The 28,000-nt window shown below is 42.7% G+C and overlaps 2 long non-coding RNA genes and 1 pseudogene across 3 annotated transcripts; 1 reads left to right on the top strand and 2 right to left on the bottom strand.

Moving 5' to 3' along the window:
* Positions 1–8,433: 8,433 nt before the first annotated feature.
* Positions 8,434–9,726, bottom strand: LOC124648378 (annotated as a pseudogene).
* A 1,265-nt stretch (positions 9,727–10,991) lies between these two features.
* Positions 10,992–13,943, bottom strand: LOC124649744. 2 transcript variants are annotated; one of them, XR_006986771.1, is made up of 4 exons: positions 13,682–13,943; positions 13,547–13,616; positions 12,568–12,754; positions 10,992–11,409 (listed from the first exon to the last, which is right to left on the bottom strand). It is a non-coding gene; the product is annotated as an uncharacterized LOC124649744 (long non-coding RNA). The 2 variants fall into 2 exon arrangements; XR_006986770.1 differs by having other exon boundaries at positions 13,547–13,943.
* A 727-nt stretch (positions 13,944–14,670) lies between these two features.
* LOC124706398 lies at positions 14,671–15,578 on the top strand. The gene is made up of 3 exons (XR_007004407.1): positions 14,671–14,842; positions 14,955–15,013; positions 15,440–15,578. It is a non-coding gene; the product is annotated as an uncharacterized LOC124706398 (long non-coding RNA).
* The last annotated feature ends 12,422 nt before the right edge of the window (positions 15,579–28,000 follow it).

Below are 28,000 nucleotides of genomic sequence, written 5' to 3'. Positions count from 1 at the left end.
AACTCCATTCCATATTCCATATCTACTTAGAACGACATCAAACCTTAAGTGTGTCACCCTACGGTTTGTGAACTATGTATACATGGTCGAGACTCCTCTCCGACCAATAACCAATAGCGGGATCTGGAGATCCATAATGGCTCCCACATATTCAACGATAACTTAGTGATCGATTGAACCATGTACATACGATACCGATTCCCTTTGTCACGCGATATTTTACTTGTCCGAGGTTTGATCATCGGTATCTCCATACCTTGTTCAACCTCGTCACCGATAAGTACTCTTTACTCGTACCGTGGTATATCATCTCTTGTGAACTATTCACATGCTTGCAAGCTAATCAGACGACATTCCACCGAGAGGGCCCAGAGTATATCTATCCGTCATCGGGATGGACAAATCCCACTCTTGATCCATATGCCTCAACTCATACTTTCCGAATAGTTAATCTCATCTTTATAACCACCCATTTACGTAGTGGCGTTTGATGTAATCAAAGTACCCTTCCGGTATAAGTGATTTACATGATCTCATGGTCGAAGGACTAGGTAACTATGTATCGAAAGCTTATAGCAAATTTCAACTTAATGACGTGATCTTATGCTACTCTTATTTGGGTGTGTCCATTATATCATTCATCTAATGACATAACCTTGTTATTAATAACATCCAATGTTCATGATCACGAAACTATGATCATCTATTAATCAACAAGCTAGTTATACAAGAGGCTTACTAGGGACTCCTTGTTGTTTACATAACACACATGTATCAATGTTTCGGTTAATACAATTATAGCATGGTATGCAAAAATTTATCATCAACTCAAAGATATATTATAATAACCACTTTATTATTGCCTCTTAGTCATATCTCCAACAGTCTCCCACTTGCACTAGAGTCAATAATCTAGTTTACATTTGTAAAGATATAACACCTTGGCCTTCTGGTGCTTATCATGGTTTGCTCACGGGAGAGGTTTCAGTCAACGGATCTGACATGCTCAGAAACGTATGTATTTTGCAATTCATTTGCGTCTTCACGTGTCACTCATTTTCCAAATGAGTCGGCATTAAATATGTTTGGTCTTCTGGTGGAACCTTAATTCCACGGTCTGAAATATGTCACTAATATTGTCACACATAATATAGCTTCAAATTCTGACACTATCAGAACTACACCAAGTTCTCAAAGATCTTCTTGACTTAACATCCTCAGTCATTATCAAAACAATGACATACTCTGCCTTCGTTTGTAGAATCCGTCACAATATTTAGAACTCATCTAAATCTAGCATAGACTTCTTCTAGCTCATTGTGCTACCTTTTAATCAACACTTAGCCTAATTGAGATTTTATATGTGACCAAACTAATATCGGTGTAACACCTTACAGTGATTTGTTTGTCATTACCCCATATAAAACTATATATATCCTTGGTTCTTCTAAAGCATTCAGGTATATTCTTACTGTCGTCCAATGATCATCACATGAATCATTCTGGTATATGCTCCTAACTTTTAGAGCACAGGACATCTGATTTTGTACATATTATTCGTGATCTAAAATCACTCATGTGTTTTTACTCATCGAGTGTCAAATACACTCAAGTCTTGTTAAACCTTCACATGGAAAAGAACACCTTCTTAATATATTAATATTGAACTACTTCAATATTCATTCTATGTACTTTAAAACTTATTATATGTTTCAATCTATCTTCATAGATCTTGACACTAAATATGTTTCAGTTCATATCCTTTCACTAAAGTTAATTCTCAATGAAACCTTTTTAATCAAGTATATAACTACATCATTTATAACAAACTATATGTCATCTACATAAAGTATTATAAATATGTCTCAGCGCTCCCACTTAATTTCTTGCAAATGCAAGCTTCTTCATCGTTTCTGATGAAATCAAAAACTCTTTGACTATTTCATCCGGTGAAGATTCCAACTCCGCGATACTCACTTCATCCAATTGAAGTTCGTATACCTATCTAGTATTCCACGGACCAGCAAACTCTTGGTTGTATCTTGTATACATCCTTAATACACACTTCTGTTAAGTAATGTATTTTTTCCATCCTACTAGCATATCTCATAAAAGAAATATGTAGCGATTACTAGAATAATCCACATAGACTATAAGCATCGCTACGGATGATCTAATCTTATCGTAGTCAACTCTTTGAACTTTGTCGTAAACAACTTTTCGACAAGTCGAGCTTCTTCAAGGATATTCCATCCAAGTCCATCAATTTTATAGATCCATTTACTTTCAAAAAGTATTCACCTATCTTGGATTTCATGGGGCATAGCCATTTTAACGGAGTCAAGGCTCATCATAGCTTCTTTGTATGTAGTTGGTTTATCATTGTTCAAAAACAATCATTTGTTCACAAATCATTTATTTGATCACAAAGTAAACCATACCTACAAGGTTCAATAGGTACTTCGATCTTCATGACTGTAACACTTTGTAGACATGGGAGCCATGATCATCGTGGCCGCTTCCAGAACCATTTCTGATGATGCGCTACTCTGATCATCCAATTGAAGTTCTATTGTCCTCCCACTCAAATACTTCGCTAGAAACAATTTCTTGGAAATAAGAAACATCGACAAACACTTTTGTATTTGTCTCCATAGTGGAAAGAATTCCCAATCAATTCTCTGGGATAACCAACAAAGACATTCATCCAATTTTGGTTGTAAACTTATTTACTTATGCTATGCATAACAACATTTAAGAAAGGACTATTAGGGTTTATACCCATGCCATAACTCGTATGGTGTCATTTCAACGGATTATGATGATGCACTATTTAGTGTAAAAGCGGTAGTCTCTAAAGCATAATCCACAAAAATATAATGGCGTCAAATTATTTTATCTCATCATTAACCCAACAAGGTTTGGATATGTCTCTCGGATACTCCATCATCACTATGATACTCCAAGAAACGTGAGTTGTAGAACAATTTCATAACTCTCTTAGATGTTCGCTAAAACTCGTAATTCAAATATTTCCTCCATGATCCAATCATAGATATTTGACTTTTCTATTACGATGATTTCCACTTCATGCTGAAATTTATTTGAATCTATTCAAATGTTTCAAACTTCTTCCTTATTGAATAAATATATCCACATATATATACTCAATTCATTGTTGGAAGTTTTCATGAAGTAGAAGAATCTCCCGCACACAACTATGCCCAGTGAACCACATACATCATCATGTATGTTTCCACTAAGTTAGTTGCCCGTTCAACTCTTGGCCTATGAACGGTATTTCAGTCATTTTATTTAGAAGAGATTTGCAAGCACCAAACGATTCAAAAATCAAATGACTCCAAAAATCCATTTGCATGGAATTCCTTCACGCGTTCCTTTCTAACATCACCTAAATTGCGGTTCCACCTAAATTTCTTTTCTTTCTGACAGCTAGCAACCCCAAAGCTTCCTAACGGCTCCAACGGCAGCTTCACAACCGTGAAGACATACCAATAGCCAGCTTTTGCCATCTTGTACCATCCAAAGATTATACTCTCTATATCAAGTGGTTAAGAGGGGGTGCATAGCTAGCCACCATGGTAGCAAATCCGCGTTGATATATATGCCAGCTAACTAGGTGGCTAGCTGTGCATACCCATCCAGCCATCGGATCATTCTATAGTGTATTCCTGACCCTAGATCTAATTAACGCCGTTAACGGTCCGAGTATACCTTTTTTATTCTTCCCTGCCCACCCACGGAACCGAATCCCTCACATCTATCCTGCTCTCTCTCCCAGCACCCGGCCACCAACCCCACACCTCAAATCCTCTCTCGAGCCTCCACCGTGCATCCCCGCTCCGGCCGGCCGCATCCTCCACGGCGCGGCTCCGCACACGCGGTACTGGTCGAATTCATCCAGGAACTGTAGCCCCATGGCCAGGCCAGGTTTGTGGCAGAGATCGACCCGGCGGTCGGCCGTGCGCGTGGCCGCTTCTGCATCGATCTCGCCGTGGCAGAGGAGCTCATGCACCTGATGCGGCGGCGCAGGCCAGGCTCCCTCCCCACCGGCAACACTGCAGTAGCGTCGCCATCTTCATGCTGCAGCACCACCGCAGGCCGACGCAGCCCAGGCCGAAAATCCCCGCCACTGCTCCGAGCCCCACGCCTTCGCGATTTCCGGCCGACGGGAAAGGAGGCTGCGTTGGGACGCGGGCGACCGCCTTGGAAGGAGGCGCGCCTGCTGCGGGGGATGCGGTTCTGCGGGCAACGAAGGAGGCTGCGCGTGGACGTGGGCGGGCACCGTGAAATTGCCGCAGACCTCTTCTCCACTGCGGGGCGGACCAGGCATCTTGACTCCCCGCGCGTGGATGGGCTGCCGGTGCTAGCGGAGCAGGTGCAGAGACCGGCGAGGCCGCGAGCGGGGGTCGCTCGCTGAGGATCTCGGTGCAGCGCGTCAGTGAGGCCTGGATCTTGATGGATTTGTGATTTTCCATTCAAGTAGCCTGAATCTTTATGTTCCTGCTGCTCTTGCCTTCGTAACACATTCCCTTTTTTTAGCTGATCTGCACTTTGCATTTTGATTCTAATATTACTCGGCTAGATTGTAGTGTTGCTTTATGATTAGTCATATAGATTTCCCTTTTTTTAGCTGATCTGCGCACTCCGCCATGCCCCATCTCTGACCGCGGCAGCTGTTCTTCCTCAGGATGACTGCAACTCCTCTGTAGAGACGACACCACGAGAAAGTTACAATTTCCTTTTTTCTTGGATCTTGTCTGGCTTTTTTCTAGATCATTTTAGAGTTCGTGTTGTATTTTGAAATCAATAAAATGTTCCTGCATTAGATCCACTTGTGGTCTATATTTTGACATCTTGAACAGATATGTGATTCCAGGTTGTACTTCGTGCTCAAGATCTATGCCTCCTCCGTTCTGAAATTTCTCCACATTACTCAACTTTTGGATGACATCTTCCTATCTTGCATTCGCGTTCTGATTTTATACTTGTCCACAGCTGCAATTGGTGCCTGTCCACTTTGCTTCAATTGAATTTATTCGTTCAAGCTTATCTTACAGAAATTATGGGGAGTAGCTTTTGTGATTGGCTCTGATTTTCCGGGTTGCCAGCTCGAGGTCATCTTGGCGTGATTTTATCTAAAGGAATTCGTGATTACAATATGAGAACACTATGATATGATTGGCTCTGATTTTCTGGGTTGCCTGCTTGTGGTCATCTTGGTGTGAGATTCTGTTGCTGATTCATATATGGTTTTCTGATTTGCAGTTCAAGGAGCGTGAGATTCTTTTATTTCCTGCTGCCAATGTTTTGGTGCTACTGAATTTCATCTTTTTCTTTTTCCTGATCTGCACTTTGGGAGCCTCTGGTCAGGGCGGCCGCTCACGCGCAACGCGCCGACGGCAATGAGATGATGCGCTTATAGTGTCGCCTGGCCACCGGCGCCACCGGCGACGCGTCGGCGTTGCCACCTGCCAGCTCAGCCTGTCGGGTACCGCGGCCTGCACCTTTGCCTGCAGCGGTGCCCCTCACGCCAGGGCCGCGTCGTCGCTCGGCGCGGGCAGCAGGGCCATTCTGGTGTGCCGGGCGCATCTGGCCGGCGCATGGCCAACAACAGCCCAGCGGGCATCGCTCCTTGGAGTACGACTCTGTGGACATGGGCAACGGCGAGCTCGTCGTCCTCAACTGCCGCACCGTCCTCCCCTGCTTCCTCGTCATCTACAAGCCCGTGTGTAAAACAACAAATATTGCTTCTTTTCTCCCCTTTGAGGCTTGGAATGGTATAGAAATGTTTTTGCTTGTCTCGACCTTTTTTGTTATCCATTCAAACGTGTCTGGCTTCACTCTCTCCCTCTACCTTTTTTGTCATCCATTCAAACATGTCTGGCTTCACTCTCTCTCCCTCTGCATGTATGTACGAATATGTTCTGAAGTTTCATGTTTTGTGGCATCTTTTTGCCAGTTTTCTGGCGCAGATATTTTGCCCCATTCAAGATTTAATTCTCCACTCCATGGTTTTTACAGTGGTTAGTTCACAGTCTAATGAATTTCGCGATTCGATTTTTTGTGCAAATAGGTAAACATGAAGCTCCTGTTACACCAGTACTTTTCTGAACCTTGCCTTCATGGCATCATCATCATTCGCTCATTCGCTGAAACAATGAATGGAGATGGTAACGGCTGTGGCTAACGGTCGCCGGTGACAGACGTTTATATGCACGAATCACTGCGCATGATCCAAGGGTGCTGACCACGTGCGTAGCTAGCACCCCGGGTAGAAAATCCGCGTCGATATATATATATAGGATAAATACTTCCTACTCCTGGGTGTAACTACACCCACGTCTCATATACTACCATACGGAAGTATATAACATACTTTATTGGTTTGAGTATGTTTATACACTATATCTAAGATACTCCAAACCAAGTTTCGTGAAAAAAATGCAAGGGAACCCATAGTTTACACTATATATCCGAAATACATGCATATGTATACGTAAAAAATGATTCTACGTAAAAAATGTACATACTGACTACAAAGTAGTATATATACTTCTAAAATAATCTTATATACTTCATACTACATGTACATACTCTCCGGTATGATAGATACTCTCTAGATTATGAGAATTACGCGTGGGTGTAACTACACCCGGGTGTAGTATGAATATGTCATATATATATATATATATATATATATATATATATATATATATATATATATATATATATATATAATTATATATATATATATATATATATATATATATACGCGGATTTGCTACCATGGTGGCTAGCTATGCACACCTAACCAGCCATTGGATATAGTGTGCTGGAAATTGAATGGATGAAGATTCCTACTAGTCAGCTGACGGAATTTTTCAACAGGCGTTACAACCGTTAGTGGTTCTGGCCGAATTGTAGTGTTGTATTGTAGAGTGTATAATCTTGGTTAGAAGGTGAAGTGTAACTTGGACTGTACTACACAGATAAATACAGTTCATATTGCACACTATTTCTACACTTTTTTCTACAATTCCATATAAGACTTGATCTGTATTTTACATAGCAGAAAGTTACATTTTATTGGAAATCATAGGAAATAAAAAAAACTGCTGCACGGCTGTATAAGATACAACAACTAAAGATACTGCTGCAGGAGACATCAGAGGAAGCATAAAAGCAATGAATCGGAAATTTCATTGTTAATCCGGATTTTGATTCGAAGGATGAGAGAGATCAGTCTAAAAGGTTTGTGTCTTACTTGTATAATCTGGCAGAGTTATAGAATTAGAACTGTCCTTGTTATAGTAACATATGGTATCGCTAATGCATATAAACAGATCTTAATGTGCATTGCCTTTTTAGCAGCATGCCCTCTGGTACTTGCCTTCCTGCGTCCTGGAACTATGGAGTTGTGGAGAGGGCTCTAAGAGAAGCATCTGGCAGGGGAGAAAAATGCATATTTGAGCCAAACATAGGACAAGTGTTTCAAACTTTGGATTGAACTGCCAAGTTAGCAACTGTACAGTGTTTAAAAGATGGTATATAATAGTGGATATAGAACAGTAGTTGTTTGTTTTGTCTTGTATTTTGATGTGGATAACAACATGTATGGGTAACTATGTGAACTGTATTTCCATGTGGATATCAAATGGTATGGATGTTTAAAATTTAACATCAGATTGTATAAAAAAAATAGTAGTGTTGGCAGGCAGTCTATTTTGCATGATTTTGTGATAATGCCACCCTCTAACAAGGTGCTATATTTGAATTTAAAATAATTGACAAACAAATTTGGTTTAGACAGGAAATGGAGTTGAATTCTGGAAAATAAAAATAGGATATTTATTAATTTACGAAATATGGTAATTTGAGCACAATTGTGCTATTTAAATGTCTTGTGAAAACAGTTCTGTGTTTATTTAAAAAAAACATACTATAGACAAGGTGACACGGCATTTCCTTTCAAATTGTAGTAAAATATTTAACATGTAAAAATGTTATATTATTGGATGGCAGATTAATTTTAATCTATTTTTTTTTGCTTTAGTCTACTATAGTTTATATACAAGTTTAGGATGCGGTAGGGAAACTATGGCAATCTGTATTTGATTTTTAATATAAAATTGATTGAAAGAGATAGAAAATGTGATACAATTCTAATAATGGTTGATATTAAAAAAATTGTTCAACATATGCGGTACAATGCTTTGGTAGATATAACATTTGTATAACACACACTATTATGCCAATGGGTAGAGGTGAACAAAATACAAACTACTAACTTAACATAGTGGCCGTGACAAACTACTGACATGGGATTATTGAAATAACTTAAGTAGAAGCTATTCCAGATCTATTTGTGGTGTGGTACACAAGGATTGGCACAATGTGCCTCTAGCTCTTTCAGACATCAAGTGCCTGCTCGGCTTCATCTGCTGCTTCTTCTCCACCGGCTGCTCCATTGGCTTGATCAACGACCTCTTCGTCTTGTTCCATATGCCTGCAAGACACTCTGTGCACAGCCTTCCAGTGTGATGCCTGGCAAGCGCGAGAACAGTAGAATGCCTCGCCGCAGCGGGAGCATGACCTGAACTCCTGGGCCCGAGTTTCTCTACGACCACAACCAAAATTGCAGCATAATATATGTTGCTCGCCAGGGGGGTGAAGATTGTACATGTATTGCCCTCTATGGATGTTCCTTGCATCGAACCACTCTGAAAGAAAGTGGTGTGCTTGGTCTGTACCACGGTGTATGGCAGCTGCGCGTGGACAGAGACAAATTTGGCTTAAGATGCATGCATGACGGTCAGAATCATTAGAGATGGCGCACGTTTGGCATCTGAGAGTGCCACCGGAGGAGGACAGCTCCCAGGCAGTTGCTTGAAGCAGGAGCCAACGACCGTTCATGACAGAACGGCTAACGCCGAATCCGTCAATGAGACAGAAGCCTAGCTCGCGAAGAGCTTCCAGATGACCAAGCCTTGCAGCGCATGAACAAAGCACGGCCCCTGCTAATATGTTGCAGTCTTCTCTGGTTCCTCCACTGCCGTTGAACATGATGACGGCAAGTGAGTAAATGGCGTGCTGTTGTCCTGAATTGCAGCATCAGCAATTAGATCGGCTCCTCGTTCGTGTTCTCCTGTGCAGTAGAAGAGTATCTGCAAGATAGATACTGGTTAGTTCAGTTAAACTTTAAATGCCTCCAACTAAATCAAATGTGGATACGGTGCTTTGTGTTTACCATGCCAAGAAAATATGAGGCACCGTCATTTCCAGCTTCAGCGCAGCACTGTAGGAAGTGTTGCGCATCGAGACACCAGTTCTTTGCCCTAACGGCTATGCAACTGGCAGATGCATTCTTCAGAACATCCTTGTTGTAACCCAGGTTCCTGAATCTACTGAACCTGCAAACATGCAGATATATTTGCGTTGTAAGAGATGGAAAGCATATGTGTTCAAAATCCAAAAAAAAAAAGGTTTCAGATGTATGCGCACTTACGTCATCCTAGCGTTTGCTAGATCTGCAGGGGAGGAGGCTCCGGATGCCACCTTAGCTAGGATGGTGATTAGCAAATCATCGGGAAGATCGACGAATCGATCAGCTTCCTCCGGCCTGATCCTCTTCTGAGACTGCAAAGGATTGTCTGGTGGATGATATGGGTCTACACTCCGGCAACATACGGTGATTTGACTCATTTTGCTGGAATGGGCAGTTGAGTGTTCGTAGATTTTGGAGAATTGATGTCTGGACTGTATTAGGCCTTCCGACTTCTATTGGTGAAGCGATGGGTAACGAGTCCTTATTTGTAGGGTATGTGTGGCGTGGATTTTTGACCGCCCGTGTATCTGTATTTCAAACTGTAGAATGAAAAGGATACAGAATGCTTTACTGTAAAATGAACTGCACTTGTCTATGGACACGGCGTTAACATGCAACCGTTTGCAGTTGTGCTCTCATGTGCAGATCCGGAATGATGTGCTGTATATCCAAGGGCTGGTGAGGTGTGCATAGCTAGCCACCATGGTAGCCCACTATTTTGGATATATATATATATATATATATATATATATATATATATATATATATATAGGATAAATACTTCCTACCCTTGGGTGTAGTTACACCCATATCTAATATACTACCATACGGAAGTATATACGATACTTTGCCGGTTTGAGTATGTTTGTATACTATATCTAAGATACTCCAAACCAAGTTTGGTGAAAAAAATACAAGTGAACTCATAGTTTGCACTATATATCCAAAATACATGCATATGCATACGTAAAAAATGAGTCTACGTAAAAAATCTGCATACTTCCTACAAAGTAGTATATATACTACCAAAATAGTCTTATATACTTCATACTACATGTACATACTCTTCGGTATGATAGATACTTACTAGATTATGAGAAACACACGTGGGTGTAACTACACCCGGGTGTAGTATGAATATGTCCTATATATATATATATATATATATATATAATATAGAGACACGCTATTTGACTCCCTGGGGGCAGAATATTATTCTGCACCCCGGCCGAAACCCCCGCGCGCGCCAGATTCTGGTCACAAACACGCCCACTCCCGACCGATGGCAAGCGACATAATTTTATTTGCATGCGACGTAAGTTGTTCCGGGCCATGCGACGCACTACCTGATGTAAGAAACTTATGCCAGGGTAAACTAGACTGTGGTAGCCAACCGTCTGTAGTCAGCCCGTGTGAACTATCATCTCAATGACGTATGTACAAATAATAATCGCTGGTGTAAGAATCCTGAAGACAACGTAAAAAGAAGAACCACTAGCTCATCTCGTGTGATTCATTCAGCCACCCATCGATGTAAGAACTACTGGAAGGTTGTTTCGCAAAAAATATAACTAATGGAGTATTCGGACATGACAACGCTGACCTGCATGTAAGAATCTGCCAGCCTGGTCACACACGGTACTCAAATATACATTATGGTCCACTAATTGACGTAAGATCCATTATGTCACTGAAAGAATTCCAATACATTACGTCTCACAAAATTCTCAATACATTATGTCACCTGAGAATTTCAGGTGACAATCTTACATAAAGAAACATGTCTCTGACAATACGACATAAGAACTCCAAGCATTGGTAGAACTACCAGTGTGGCCACATTTACGTAAGAATATATAATTGAATTAATCTATGTAATAAAGTATACTCTCCCAATGGCATAGCCATACTGTGGAGTAAAAAACCACCGATGTTTATACTATTAATCACTGAAGACTTGATAGTTCCTTTCCATTTGCCACAAGTGCAAGGCTTGCTTAGTTGAGAGCAGGAATCCATGCCTTTATCGTGGCAATGGTGAATAGTTACTATGCTCATGCCTGAAATGGCATAAAAGTTATGTAAGAAGCATCCAAAAAGGGTACTCAACAAATCCGTAGGATGAAATCTGAAGCTTTAGTTAGAACATGTGCTCATGTGGCATCGTTTTGGGGTCTCATCTGTCAATGGAGAACTTATTCAGCTGGCTTGCCACATTCACATCAGAGCCATGGACAGTGGCCGTGGTAAAGTTTCCGAAAGTACAAACTGACCATACTTGAATGTGCAGGTGTACTTCAGCACATGTATAGCTGAACCCAGAATTCAATTAATGGAAAAAAATGCCTTTTTCTTGTTAGTATCTTCAGCCATAGGTAGCACTACAACTTCGTTGTAAATCAGGTCATGGGAACTTCTGTTACCTTGCGACATGCAGATCAAAGCCAATGCATAAATTGAATTGTTGTGACCACTTTGAGGCCTTATTAAAACAGAAGAAATTACACAAGGTTTTTGTAAAACATAAATCTAACAAATAGGCAAAATCTGTATTCATATGGCTGGCAGACTATAATGCAAGTATAATGCAAGTTCAAACCTTGTTTATCACTACAACAAATACCGACTATAATGCAAGTATTTTCTAACTTCTCAACCTTATTTTCCTAGGAAGTGGAAGCGTCAACGCAATGTTTATAGAAAGGAAGTAGTCTGTCAGAATGGATCGGCACAAAAGGAATATCCTACTACCCTGAACAACAGAAAAGTAGTTCCTTGATGGGTCTTGTGTTCCATAACAACTTGCTAACACAATAATTTGGAGCAGTGGCTTGACAATCAAATTATAAATCCACTGACTTTTTTTTTACATGGTTCAAGTCATATTTGAACTTATCCTCGATAGGTGATGTATCCACACATTCTGTTATCCACGAACCAAACTCCGCCATAAAAAATTATCTCCCAACTCTACCCAAGAAAAACACAACAAGAAAGCTTAACAGACATGATGCAGATGCCGCACGCAGCGCCGCCGGCAGCCGCAACACGCCGCACTGCCCAACTATGATGCAGATGTAAACTAATCGCCACCGGCAGTTACCACCTGCCCGTAATACGCCACAGTTGCCATGATACAGCTCAAGATAAATATTTTGACATAATATATAACGGATGAGAACAAAACTACTACTGCTCTCAGCTACAGTAAAGCTCACCTTGTTCGATGGAAGGAAGCTGTTGAGGAATCACTTGTGAGCTGGTACGTAAATTTCTGATATACTGCAGCTCCTGATCAGCAGGTGTCAAATAATAATCGAATCTTCTGCCCTCGAGAGGAGAAGCGAGATCCTTATTTGGTTGGCCGCCAGCTAGGGGAGCTAGATGCCGCGCTGCCGCATGGAGCTGATAAACAGAGCATTGTGGATAAGTCAGCTCAGGTGTTAGGCAAAAACTTAAAAGGATATCTGATATTGATCGCCTAACGCATACTCTTAGGAGAAAATCAACCAACCCGCAGCCTATTGTTAAGCTCTTCCAGGTTTTTGCTACTACCTACAGTTATTCTCTTGCAAAGATGGTTGCTTAGATGAATGTGTATGCAGATAAAATTATTACACCGCCACATTGACGATCTTTGTATGCTAAAGAAATGTAATTCAACGTACATCTAGACCAAGAACTTGAACCAAGCATTAGGAAACCCTGACTAAATAGTTCCCAACAAATTTCATGCAAACCAAATGGCAATTCATATCTGCCGAACTGTAAAGGGCTATAACACCACCATCAGCAGGTTTGTTGATGCATCTCACAACACGGGCACTGAAGAAAGATGGTATAATTTTAAATGCTAATTATTTCAAACAGACAAGACATCAGTAGGCTGGCATTTAACAGTATGTACCGTCCATTAAACTTTAGTCCTAATGAAGTAGAACTGCTACCGTATCACAGGGCAGGACACCACGAAAGCCCAAGAAAAGCTGATGTTTTGGTCTGTCCCAATATTGCAACATAAAGTATTTTTATCTAATCACTGAGTAGAGCAAGATAAGACCTCACCCACCGAATTCTGACTCTAATACTAATCATGCCATTCCACTTGCAGATTACCACACAAAAAAATTCATGGCTAAGTAAATGTATCCAACAAACACGGCAAGGAAACGTGGTGCTGGAGATCGGGAAAATCACCTCCTATTCAGAGAAAGGATCCACCAAGTTGGACAGTGCATTCGCGGCCTGGTGCGCCACCTGCCCGTACCTGCAAGAGGATAACTGAGTCTCCGCTGAAAATATTTCGCCCGCAGCTAAGGCAGAGGGGAGGACCTGGAGGAGAGGGCGCCGAGGATGGTGGAGAGGGGGCGCGCCGACGAAAGGCTGACCATGGGATTCGGCCAGCAACCACCGCCCGCCGCGCTGCCGACCAGTATGCCGATACCGTTTGCAGCACCTCCGGCAAGCACCGCCCGTCTGCAGCACGCCGCCATTGCCACAGATCTAGCCGGCCGACCACGGCGCCGCCGATTCACCAACCAAAGAAGATGCGCGCATGCAGCCAAGTCGACCCACCGACGCGCTCACCCGCTCGCTGCCGCTGCCGTGCGCGCTCAATCGTCGCCGCTCACTCTGCCCGCCGCGGTCTGCGCTCGATTAGAATCTGGGAGCTGCCGTCGGGCGACGAGGTGAACCGCAGCCACAGCGACCAGCCGACGCGCTCACCCGCTCGCTATCGCCGCCGCTGCTCACTCCTCTCGAGAGAAGTCGCCGCCGTCTGCTCTCGATTAGAATCCCGGGAGCCCACAAACAAGAACGGGTGGGTGGTTGGCTAGCTCCCAGACAGCCAGACCTCACGAGCCCACGATTGGGAAACAAAACCGTCCCAGGTAAAAAAAAAAGAAACAAATTACATCAGCCGGAAGAGCCGCACCAAACAAGCCGACTTGATCAAACTGAAACCCGTTCGACTCGGTGGACCGACCCGGATGCAGGGTGACTAATAGATATATATATATATATATATAGAAACTCTATTAGTCACCCTGGGTGCAGAATAATTAATTCTGCACCCGGGTCGTTCTACCGAGCCAGCCCGACCCTTCAGGTGCGGCTCAGGCGGTGGCAGGCTCCACCCGATGTATTTTTTTTTTGTTTCTTACGTCATCGGTTTTTCCTACCGTGCATTTGCCCAGTCGACCCAGTTTCCACAAACTGCCGGCATACGATCCTCCAGGTCGACAAATCCGGCGACCACCGGCGACCCGCCGCTGCCGCCCGGAGAATCCATGCCCAAGCGCCCCCACCTTCCCCAGCCCCTTTCGACGACCCCAGCTCCGGCGGTCCCGAATTCCAGGCGGCGCTCGTGGAAAGTCCCGACGGGAGCTACGCGTGGGGCTCTTCCCGGTGGATTACGACGCGTCCACGAGCTACTGCGCGGCGTTTTCCATGGAGAGCCTGCCGTCGCCGCGGTTCCTCTCCTCCATCCGGCAGGTACTCTTCCGCACTGCCGTACCTGTTAGAGATGCAAGTACTGATCCCCCTCTCCCTCCCCGTCAGCTCTGGGCAAAAAAAAATTCGAGGTGCCTCACGTATCCTCTTGCAGGAACGAGCGGGTGGCGTACCAGGCCGCGCGAACACGCTCGAACTTGGTGGATCCGTTAGGTGCGTTCCCGATCTGCAGCACCACTTTTCCTTCCCTTGTTTGTTGGATACAGTTAGCAGCCTTTTTTTTTTTCTTCCAGAGCAAATAAAGTGGTAATCTGCAAGAGGCATGATTAGTATTAGATTGACAATTCGGTCTTTGCGTTGGGCTCTTATCTTGCTCTGCTCAACTATGGGATAAGAATACTTGATCTTGCTAGAGTGAGATCCATGTATGTTGACACTAAACCTTTATAGCCTTCTGTATCTGTAGATTATTTATACATGGATCTGCTCTTGTATCACTTCAGTTTATTAGCATATGAAAGTGGGCAAATTCTATATCCTTTTGTTAACAGGAACGCCGTGTGTATGCAATATTCTGAAAATTCTTTTCCGCAAATGTCTTCACTGATCGGGCATTTATGTTTCTTCTTTTCTATGTAGAAGTCTATGCCATACACTGCCACGGTGTTGTTGTGGTCGGCGTGAAGTGGTGGCGGCATGAGCGGTGAGTGAACTCCACCACGTCGTGAGCGGGTTCCCGTGGCTTGCGGCTTGCTGCTTGGCCTCGTCCGCCAGCGGCACTGGGAGGCTTCGCAGTGGGCCGGCATCGGGTGGGCTTCTCGCCGTTCTCGGCAGGCGGTAGGCAGCGTGTAGGTGCGCCGGTCGTCCTCAACGTCAGATTACGGCAGCGATTTTTCTTGCTGCCGGCGGCGGTCCGCGGCCATGGTTTGGATCTTCCTCATCGGTGTGTTTCAGTATTCTTTTCCTTTCCATCAATTTTGTTCAGCAGTTTCTGTAGCCTTGTGGTGAATTGGATAGTAGAGGTTAGTTTAGTCCGTCCAGCACCAACGTTGAGCAGTGGAGAAGCAGTAGTAATTTCCTGAGCCAGTCCCCAACCACGTTTGTTGAAAATAAGCAGTGTAGCATATTTTGTTTTTTTTCCAAATTGTTTTGTATTTTTCCTGGATTTGTAAGAGGGCAAAGTAGGCAGCGAGCAGGCATTAGTGCTCCAGCAATGACCCTAAGATCCAATACTATTTTGTTCGTATCTGTTTGCATTTTCCACAGAAAGATCTTAGCTGTATTTAAGCAATGGCTCTAGGATCAAATCCACTCCATGGATCATAATTGTCAAAACGTGTTAGTATAGGCTCTAGTGATTCGTAATTTTGTTATCTTGATCGCCAGACTTTTATGTCAAAGTCAGTCTGATCATAACAAAATAATTGGCTAACTTGTGCCAATTTAACAATTGGCAGGATTCCAGAGAAATAATTACTGATGGTTGTGTTTTCAGTCACAGTTAGGCTTCTTAATTACGGAGGGTTGTGTTTTGGATAAAAATACTTGATCTTGCAATATGGGGACAAACAAAAAAAGATGTTTTTTTGTAGTGTTTTCGTGGTGTCCTGCCCTGTGATATGGCAGCAGTCTGACTTTATTAGGACTGAAGTTCAATGGACTGTATGTATTGTTAAATGCCAACCTACTGCTGTCTTGTCTTTCTGAAATAATTAATATTTAATTTTATACCTTCAGTGCTAGTGTTGCCAGACGTGAATTTCCATTTCGATTGCGTGCAATTGTTGATTGAACTAGGTGGAAATGTCTCAGCTGTGACGTTACCCTACATAGCTACATCAAATTTGTTAGGCAAGTGGTGGTTCTTAGTTCACATGTTATGCAGTAACTAGTCGTAGGTACATTCTTCTAGAATGTGCTAGCAGGTTGACACTCAATTGAAACGGGAAACACTCTGTTGTGTAGTTACTTTCTATTAAGGTGTGCACATACTTAAGATGCTAGTATAGCTCGAGTAGGAATTGGTAGTGCAGCAGTGATTTACTTTCAGTTAAGTTGTGTAATGCTGCATGTTGTTCAAAGTCAATTTTACTTTTCGGAGTAATACAGAACATGAAATGTAGGTATGCTCATTAAGTTCAGCATATTTTGTTCAGTAATCCTATTTGCAAACCCTTCAAAGATGAAATTTGTTGTCGTATGGTACTTGCAAATCCGTTTATTATGTTTCCTTCTGTTGAAAAAAAAGAGTTGGTCTGTAATTTTTAACTAATTCCGTTTGTAGGTCTGGCGTGCAGGGACGGTCAAGAGCAATTTTGTAATCACTCCCTGGTGGCTGCGAGCGGCATCGGCATTGTGCTCAGCTGTGGGCAGCCCCAGCACTACTGTGGGTCCTTCCATTGCGGCGGAGCATGCCTGTGGGTTTTGGCTTAAGGTATGGTGGCCCCTCGTTTCTATTTAGTCGCTTCTTTATTCAGAACTAGCAAGGAGGATAAGTTCTTAAATGAACTGAAGCATGTTAAACAAAAATCAATGTAAATTTTGATAAATGAATTTTCAAGGCACTGCTCCAAATTACCATGTTACCCATCAGAGAACTACTTTTCTGTTGTTCGCAATAGTAGGATATTCTTGTTTTTCCGATCCAGTCTGATAGATTATATTTCCTTTCTGGAAACATCATGCCAATGCTTTCACTTCCAAGGGAAATAATGTTAAGAAGTTAGAAAATACTTGTATTTGAGTCAGATAAATAATAATTGTATCAGCGTTAGATAAACTAGGTTTGAACTCACATGAATCTGTCAACCTTATGAATACATATTTTTCCGATTTCATGGATTTGTGTTTATTTTCGAAACAGAATATGCAATTTCTTCTTGTTTAATAGCTCAAGAAGGCCTTCCATGGAAACTGAACCGTTGTGAGGAGTTGATCTCAAAACTTTTCAGTTTTCAGTTTATTTTCGAAACTGAACCTTCTTGGCCTCAAAACTTTGATCTGCATGGTTGCGAGGCAACACAAGTTTCCATGGACTGATTTTTAGCAAAGTTGTAGTGTCGTAATCATCTACGTGCTACCTAGGGTGCATTTAGCCTCTTGCTTAGAACGAGCTAGTAAGTTCGGTTATGCATTTTTTTGACCTGAAATATTCATCTACTGTTTAGGCATATGGTTATAATTTTCATATGTGCTCCATTTGGATAAACTTAATTTTTTTAATATACTTATCTTTTCATATCGTTGCACTTTACAACTTTCTGGGATGCTTCTTATGTAATATTATCTGCAGTGTGGTGAGCAGCGTGTTGCAGGCGCGTGATTACTGTGGGCAGCATCCGTATCCTGGTTGGGCAGCGTGGCAGGTGCTGGCTGTGGGCGGCATCATGGTGAGCGGTGGGCGGCCTCAGCCCTCTGGGTCGTTTCGCGGCAGGTGGAGCAGCACGCTAGTGGTCTTCGATATGAGATATGGCGGTTGCCATTTCTTTCTGGCCATTTCTTCATTCAGAAACGCTTCATCCTAAAAATCATATTCTGAATTGTTCCAGTGCAAGAATGATGCATGACATCTATGTTACATTTTGTAATTCATCTTTTATGTCCCACTGTATACCATATATCATGTGGTATGATGTGCTTGTGTGCGACAACATAATATCTTTGTAAGAAGGAACTGATGTAATTGCAAGTTCCAGTTCCCAGATTATATGTAGCAGATTAAAAATTCTGTTTGTAAAGCTGAAAGGTCCTAGAAACTGAAGATTGCTAGCTCTAGCTAACTTATTGTTTATCATAAATTTATGATTGATTAAAAATACTGAACAAGTTTGCTTAAATAATATTATGTCGCAATCAACCGATCAATCTGTTTTACGTTGATTGCATAAGTTAGTACGTCACACCCGGCTATTATGAAGTTGCAACCTATGTGGTGCGTGCTAGTCGGTGTCATAATTTTATTATGTCGCATGCGGAATTTTATATGTTGCAACTTTGCATGCAAATCTAGTTACGCCAGGTTTACATCGTGGGTTTCTGCAAAAGAAAAAAAAATCGCATCGTGGGCAGACGCGGTCTGGTGGTTGCGCGGGCTGATCGCTTGGGAGAAGTAATCTTATGTCGCATGGAACATTTCTTACGACGCTTGCTGCGTGCGCGCAAGCCGGACGAGCGCTCCGCGCGGGATGGATGGATCGGCTGGTGCCTACACCGGCCCGGGTGCAGAATAATATTCTACCCCAAGGGAGTCAAATAGCGCGTCTCTATATATATATATATATATACACACACATGCATTTTATCAATTACAAATGAAAGGATAAAGTTGTTAACCTCGATGGAGAAGAAAAAAACAAGTTAAGTGTGGCTTGATATGTGTGAACTCAAATGGCAAAACCTCTTAACCATTTCATCGAACACCTCTTGTGCATGTGACGAGAGCAAAGTAATACACCCCTCTTGTGATAAGAAGTGAAAAAATAGCTAAGTGTGGCTCACACTTAGGCAGGGGCAAAGTTATATAGGCAGATAGGGACTTTGTCCCGGTTGGTAATCCAAACCGGGTCCAAAGGGTGGGCCTTTGGTCTCGATTTGTGATACAAACCTTTAGACCCGGTTTGTATCACAAACCGGGACCAGTGCTCCATTGAACCTGATTTAGTTCAAAACGGGAACATTTGCTCTCAGAGACTTGGGACGAAAGGCCTCTACTCTGAGTCTCTGACCTTCATCAAGAGCTATGGACCTGAGAGACGCACACATTTTCTCGACGTACGTATGGCTGCCAAAATTGAGAACTTGGAAGTTGCTCAAACGTATACGTTCCATGTGCTAAAATCAAATGTACTTACACGTACTCTGTACTTGCGATCCATGGAGGCATGACTCTATAATCTGTACGTAAACAAGCACTAATCACCTCTCTGAAACCCACGACCCGATCGACGCCCGTTAGGCTTAGCCCCCCTATAAATACGTCCCGCCGGTTTGCACACACTACCTCCACAGCAACAGCAACACATCTCAAAGCAGGTAGAAGAAGAAGCATCGAGCGTTCCAGCTGCGACAATGGCCACCACAAAAGCCATGGCGTCCTCCCCGGTCCTCCTCCTCGCCACGATCCTCCTGGCCGCGACCTCGGTGCAGGCACGCAGCGACAGCCTGCCACCTCCACCGGCATCGGCACCTGCACTGGCGCCGACATCATCGGCCCCTGGCGGCGGGCAGTGCACGCTGGACGGCGTAGCTGAGCTCGGAGTGTGCGCCGGCCTCCGGCTTGGCGGCCTTGGAAGGACGAGAACGGCCGCTAGGGACCTGTGCTGCCGGCGAGTCCGTGAGAAGCCGATCGCCAACACCGTGGCTTGCCTATGCACCGTCTTCTGGCCGTTCAATGCTCGTTCCCGCGCCGATGTCGCCAACGACGTCAATGACATCCTCAGCATCTGCGGCGAAGCTCGCGTCCCCGACCCCGTTTGCCTCCTAGGATAGGCCTGAGGCCTTAACCTCGACGACGTGCCTCTGCTACCCGATCGCCTTATGCAGATATACTGCCTAAATAATACGGAGTACTCCGTACTATATTATGTGTGCAAAGCTTAAATCAGCGGCACGTCACATTATTTCCGATTATGTGATATGAATCAAAATTGTTCTAAGACTAAAATATGGTGTATGTTATGTGAGTAACATATTTTTGCATCTTAATTTGTGGTGAATGATTATTGTCTTTTGTCGAAACACCCATGTGTGTGGTTTGTAAGAATACTAAAACTATATTTTTACATAATGGTAGATTAGTATGCATGCTAGGTTAATTAACTTTGATAACAAATTCATGAATCAAAGGACCAATGGTATATCCTGCTTAATAGGTTGTCCATGTTAAAACATGAACATTGTCTACGTGATGAAGCTTTGGCAATTACATTTCATATTATTATGCTGCTAAAAATATATTTTATCGGTTTAAAAATGTTTATACATAAGTTGTCAAAGTTAGAAAAATATGCCACTAACTTTCCTAGACACAATTTACTTTTGGGATTTGCTGGAAATAAGGCGCCTGATACTTAATAAGTTTAATTTGAACGCTTGGAGATTCATATTTTGTGCTTGTAGATTCGTGCTCTGACTTTTGTGTTGTTTGTGTGTGTTTGTGTTATTGTTGGCCCGACGTGTAAGCGGGCTGACTTATTTTTTTGGGGTCTCGTGGAGTGGGCTCGTGGTGACGGTTCCTATCTACAAGGCGTCTTTATCTCTCCCATGAAACCGCTTACATCGCGCATTCCAGTTGCGCGTGTGTTGCAAACGACATATTTCCAGTTGCATGTGGGTTGCAACTGAGATTTTGCCAGTTACATGTGGGTTGCAACTGATTTTTTTTCCCAATTGCATGAGTGTTGCAACTGAGATTTTTCCAGTTGCGCATATGTTGCAACTAAGAATTTCCACATGTGGGTTGCAACTGAGATTTTTCCAGTTACGCTTGCGTCGCAACTAAGAATTTCCACTTACATGTGGGTTGTAACTGATTTTTTTTCCAATTGCATGAGCGTTGCAAGTGAGATTTTTCCAGTTGCGCATATATTGCAACTAAGAATTTCCACATACATGTGAGTTGCAATCGAGATTTTTCCAGTTACGCATGTGTCGTAACTAAGAATTTCCACTTACATGTGGGTTGCAATTGAGTCTTTTCCAGTTACACGTAAATTTCTACTAAGATTTTTCTTATGTCTTAAATGGTTGCACAGATTTTTTTTCTAATAAAAATATGAACGCACAAAACTGGACGCCAAAACTAAAATAGTACACTGCTTAATAAGCTACTAATGTCAGCGACTGAAACTTATTAAGTCTCAGACGACTGATCTCTAGGCGCTCCCTTTACTTTTATACCTCATTTTTATATACGTTGTTTAAATCTCTAAATATTATCATGTTCTTCAGTTTATTTGTTCTACACAATTGGTTACATGTTTTTGTCATATAACATGACTGGACGGTCTTGATAGTGTAGTTAAAGATTAATCAGTCGTCAATTTTTTTTTTTTTTTGAGAAACACAGTACAAACGCAGACGCTCACATACACGCGTATACACTCACCCCTATGAACGCACACACGCACACCCTACCCCTATGAGCACCTCCAGAAGACTGAGCCGGCGGATTGGATCTTGAAATTGACGAAGTCACCATAGGCGCCTCGCTGTCGTCAATTTTATTGTGTGATAGGAATTACATGTTCTTTTATGTTGATTTAATTACATCACACAAAGACATATAAGATACCCAAATATTTTTACCATATAAACCAAACAATATCAGCCAAAAGAGTTCCTTGGAACTAAGATTGTACGCTTTTATGGGTCCGCTAAATAAAGTATTAGTGCCACAATGCGTGGTTACTGAAGATGAAACATAACAATTTATTCACCAACAAATAAAACAATAACTTATATGAATATAGAGAACATTGCAAGATGCTTCATACTATACTACTGAGAATGTAGAGTTGTACTTATTTTGCATGCATATATACAAGTGCTGCCACGTTTCACTATTTTACTATCACGAGATTTAGATGTGCATTCCTAAGAAAAAAATTTAAAGTTATGTTCGGAATTTTTTGTATCTCCTCTTATTCTTTGTAACCAAAATATGTTGTTGTGTTGTTGTCTTGAGAACCAAACTGTGACTGCGTAGTTAGTACAGTGGTTGTACCCACAGTTCATCTGAAACTAAACCTGATCGGCGTCATTGTCTCATTAAGAAATGATATTATTTCTGTTGGGCTACATTCTCATCGCTCAAGAGAATTTTGAGGCGCTGGGACTTCCTTCTCTCATTCAGTGCTTACTCACTGAAAAAATGTGCTACGATTCTAGAAACATGATTGTCTAAGCTGTGAAACTTTGGCCAATGTTTTATAATATTATTATGTTGGTACTTTTTAATTTTTTGGGTGTATTTGTAAAATGTTTACACATAGGCAAAAATAGAGAAGTGCGACTCCAAGCTTTGTAGAACCCATTTTACATATCTCCATCTCCATCTCCACTAATATAAAAAGAGCCCGACCGACAGATCTAGATAATCTTGACCATCTAATAACCAAACTACTACCGTTAGATTATGTTTCCCAAGCCTTGGTTCCAACAATTTTTCATGCACGCCGGTTAATCTGTACCGAAGGGAGTAGTTCAGATTTACATTAAAGCAGTGTTAGATGCCCGCCTCCCCCATCCAGAGCAAAAGAAAAACAAAACAACCGTTACAAACGACTTTTCCATCAAACACAGCCACGCTGCTGGTTGTCCAGAGCAAAGCAAAAACAAAACAACCACTGCACGAACTTTCCATCAAACGCAGCCACGCCGCAGGCTGCCGACAATGCCCCGCGCACACCGCCGCACAGTGCAGGCCGCATCCGAGCCTTTGGCGCTAACAAATGGCTTATCAATTTAAAGAATGACTGAACTTCAACTGAAATAGGTTTGAGTTATACAGACGATGTGCTGCGTACAATCGGGACCCTTGTAATAAGACATTTTGAACTAGGATGAGATGGCATCGTTTAGCAATTTTGAGGGCATCTTGGCACAAATGGAACTGATCTGTAATCCCTCGCGTTAACTATTTAGCACAACTTTTTGCGACAGTGTAAATATCTATATTTTTTCAAAGATAATTTCTCTGTTGAAATTTTGAACATCAACAGTAATTTACCGGTAAAAAATGCTAAATCGTATGTCCTTTTATTCGGGAAACATACTATTGTCTTCTCCTGAAAAACAAATTGTTGAATCGTTCGTTGTCTCTTTTACCTGTAAAAAATATTACCGCTTACATAAAATCCTTCATTTACCACAAGAGAAAAAAAACTTTTACAAAAAAAACTACCGCGTCATTTGTCGCCTCTTTTATATGAAAAATATACTATTGCCTTCTTCTACAGTAACTTCAGATAAAAATACTTTATCATGGCACGCCGAGCTCCAACTCCCTAGTCGTTAGTTAAGTGCAATATCATGTCCTTGAACTGGGGATCTCTAAAACCATGTACCATGTTGAACTGTATATGCCAACCTATTCACCCAACAGCAATATTTATTAGGATTCACAGGCAATAATATTTCAACAATAATGGAAGTTATATTTACAGATATTAGAGCCTGAAACTTAATCTGGTATGTTAAGAGGAACTATGAGATACTCTTAATCTTTCTGGGAGTACATCTTTATTATAGCCACATTGTCCAGTTCAGTATTAACGATGTTCCTAAATAGCAATATTATTGGAGATGAAGTTAATCATGTTATTTTTGTAGTTTTAGAAATCATGTTTACCAAATGGGGGTGACAAATTTAAGTGATCCATCAACTAAAGAATTAAATATCAAATAACACCATTCGAAATGTACACATTTTTCTTTTTCGTGAGAACCAAATTATGTACAGCTGCAGGAACCACTCACAACCATGCTACCAATCAACATTATTCAAAGGAAACATTGACAAATGAAGAATTGGATCGTGGGTTGGACAAAATAAAATGGCCATTTCTAGCCTGTCTCTCAAATACAGTAATGGTTGAACATTGCTATTGGTATTAGAACTATAGTCATGCAATTAGCATCACCGGTACAAATGTCTTTACCAACACATTATTGATATTGACAATCCGCAGTCACCTAGATGCAAAACAGAACACCTGCACGAGGTCATGTGCTCCGAACTTGTGTCATGTTTTTTTAATGCAACTATATGTATGCAACATGACGTACTGATTTTAATATTTTGTAGATGTGGCTTCAGTTGCTCGACAAAATTATGCATCTCAAATTGGTTCACTAGATTCATCACAATTCCATGCAAATGGTTCACTCAACCATTTAGAGGGTATGATAGTATGTGACATCATGTTTTCTCCGCTATATAGATATGTTTGTCTATAATCTTATTTATACTAATGTTTGCATTGTTCAGGTGGTGAGTCTATCCTGGGTTGCAATAATGTTAATCTCTAATAACAATCGGGCACATCCACTTTGCAGTCTGATAAGTGTGGCCCAGACCTAACAAACAATCGTGATGAACAAATTCAACAAGGGAAAAAACAGCTAAGTGGTCAAAGTTGGTATGCTCCATTGTTCGTCGAGCAAAATGCTAAGTATATACCTATATTGTGCTAGCAAAAAAGAAGATGGCTGCAACCCAAAGTTGTGTTAATTGTAAAGAGTTGTCTGAAACAAGAGCGGCGCCCTCACTGATTTCACAGAGTATCCCATTGAGCAACGTAACCAACACAGATGCAAATGGTACATAAACCTAATTTCAGTCATTGTTATAAAAACTGGTCTATGGCTTAATTGTTTCATTGTGGCTGCAGGGCATATGTTCATATGCAACCCCGAAAAGATCGATCTTGGTGTATGTGGTATATTACCTAGAACTTCCACTTCTTCTCAGGATGCACCATACACCTGGTAACAACCTCAATCACATCTTCAACTATCTAACGCGTAGTACACCCTGCTCCTCGCCAGATCAAGTTGAAGTTGATTAGGTACATAGGTCCGGAATAAATAATTGTCGCGGAAAGGATGATATTTTAAGTGTTACTATTTCTTTCCTTTGTTGTCATGTTATATTCTGTTGCCTGCCAAAACTCACCGGCGAGCAGTGGTTAAGCAACACGAAGAGCCGGGAGGCTCCCAAGGCCGTTTAGTGGACCCTGGCACCTCGCGTCGTCCCGCAAGTTTCCAGCACACGTCCTGGCGGTTGCAAGGGCGTGCCACCTGACCTAGACCCGATCAGGAAGGTGTTAGATTGCTTCGATTATTCTCCTGCATGGTAGACACGTAAACATTAAATACGAGCCCTATCGGCTCTCGAGTTGCCTCGTGGATCGGCTCAAAGAGCCGATCGCCCCATGGTTCACGTTGGATTTGCAATGACATGGGGATCCTGCTTGATCAAAACAAAGCTAAACCAATCTACGATAGTTTAGGGTTTTCACTGCATAACCGGAACATCCTACGCGTAGTTGGGCCTAGCAGATACGAAAGATGATGAGAACTATCCCTAGAAGAGGCCTAAAAACCAACATTACGTCAATTCCCGGAACATCCCTTATAGGAACGGTAAACAACACCTAACGCACTACCGGATCCTCCAACCCCAGCATAAGGCCTAATCATGCGGATGTTAAACTAATCCTTGAAGAACAAGGAGCAACTATAACAGATCGGATCTACTAAGCAACGAACAAGCAAGATGCTGCCCTTACACCCAGATAGGTGTAAGGGCAGCTAGGTGTCGAGGGACGGCATTGCTAAGCAAATATGCATAAGAAAAGCATCAATGCAAGCCCCAAAACACCTAAGATAAGTAGTGCTACTCGCCATCAACAACGCTTCAAGCACGAGTAGCACAAGGTAGACGAATAAACGTATATCGCCTAGATCGCAAGATGCGATCTAGGCAGCATGATGCTTACCCGGAAGAAACCCTCGAAACAAGGGGTGGCGATGCGCCCGGTTTGTGTTTGTTGTGAACGTGATTGTTGTTTATTTCATAAACCCTAGATACATATTTATAGTCCAGGGGACTTTCTAACTCAGGCGTGCACCTAACCGTGCACGGGCCAAACTCTACCTTTTAATTCTAAACACGATCTAATAAAATACAGATACACGGGCAATCTAGCCCAAACTCTTCGTGTAAGGCCGCTTCAAAGATGCTCCACGTGTAATCTTCCAAGCCCATCTCACTTACGGCCTATCTCCCGATTTGGCCAAAATCGGTGATAACACATGCCCCCCGGTTTTGGTAATGATAATTTCAAAACCACTCGTTTTTCCTTCGAAGGGTCATGTCGTGGCAAAGCGTAACCGTCGCAGTATTCTTCATCATGACGACCGGCCTTCCCAACTTCTCTCGCACGATTTGACAGTTTTGGCACCACATCCTCGAAAACCGCTCGAACATTAAATCTCCACTCCATCTCCTTTTATTTAACCGCATCGAACAGCTTCTCCTCTTCATCCCCTTCGCATTAGCACTCCAAAAACCCTCCTCTCGCCACCATGTCTTCTTCTTCTTCCTCCTCATCGGGTCTTTCCGCCCGGTCCTCCCCCTTCCGCGAGCCGACGCCGGAGTGGGACCCGCAGGAGGCCCACAAGGCCAACATCCGCCGTGCCATAGCCGACGGGGACGAGTCGAGCCACGACTTCTCCGTCTGGTCTGAGGACGATAAGTCCTCGACCGACGGGGAGAGTGACCTCCGCTTCCTCGCCAACGGGGAATCGGAGGAGGAGAGCGATGACAATCGCTTCTCCTGGGACGACTTCACCTCCTCCGAGGAGGCGAAGAAGTAGGAGGAGGAGGAGGAGGAGGACGACAGCTCCTCCGACGAGCCGCCGGCCAAGCGCTTCTGCCCCTGGCCGGGGAATCTCAGCGACTTCGACAGCGACGACGACGCTGACGAGGAGGACGAGGACAATGAGGGTCCTGCCGGCGGCCGCTACAACAGCGACGACGAGCCGGCCGGGAGCAGCGCCGACAGCGGCGACGACGACGATGATGATGACGAGGGCAGCAACGGCCCCTAGATAGGATCTTTAGCATAGGGCCAGTAGTAGTAGATGGGGCAATGTATCCCCTAGTAATTCCTTTTGAGAGCAATTAGCTCTTCGTGTAAGAAATCTTACTATCAATAAAGAATTTCCCTTAACTTGATTTTGCCGACTCCTTTTATGCTAATTTAGCCGATTTCCCCTCGTACTGATTTTGCCGATTGTCAACTCGGTCAATGTTCAATGAGCCGATGGCAACACATCGGTCCTTCACCATAAACTGCGAGACATGCCAATTCAGTCATCCCTTCGAACGGTAGCTGCAACCCTTGCTCAAATTCAGATCCCAAATTCCAAAACGAACAGGTCTAGCCCTGATGACCCTCTCTTCTTTTCTTATCAAGAGTCTGGGAACATTGAAAATCCAGTCTCCTTCAAGTTAGCTAGCTCCGCCGATGACGATAGCACTCGGCACTTATATTCCATTACGATCCGTCCCTGCCCCCTCACAGTTGACAATGAACACCTCAAACAGGATCATAAAACCTGATTATGAATCTTACCGACCGGCCGCAACGAGGTCGGCAATTTGGTCTTGGGCATGTGTCTTCAAAAGAGCTC

The sequence above is a fragment of the Lolium rigidum genome, chromosome 4 (genome assembly GCF_022539505.1).
Source record: "Lolium rigidum isolate FL_2022 chromosome 4, APGP_CSIRO_Lrig_0.1, whole genome shotgun sequence".
In the NCBI taxonomy this organism is placed as follows: domain Eukaryota; kingdom Viridiplantae; phylum Streptophyta; class Magnoliopsida; order Poales; family Poaceae; genus Lolium; species Lolium rigidum.
This window is presented reverse-complemented; position numbering and strand designations above follow the sequence as displayed.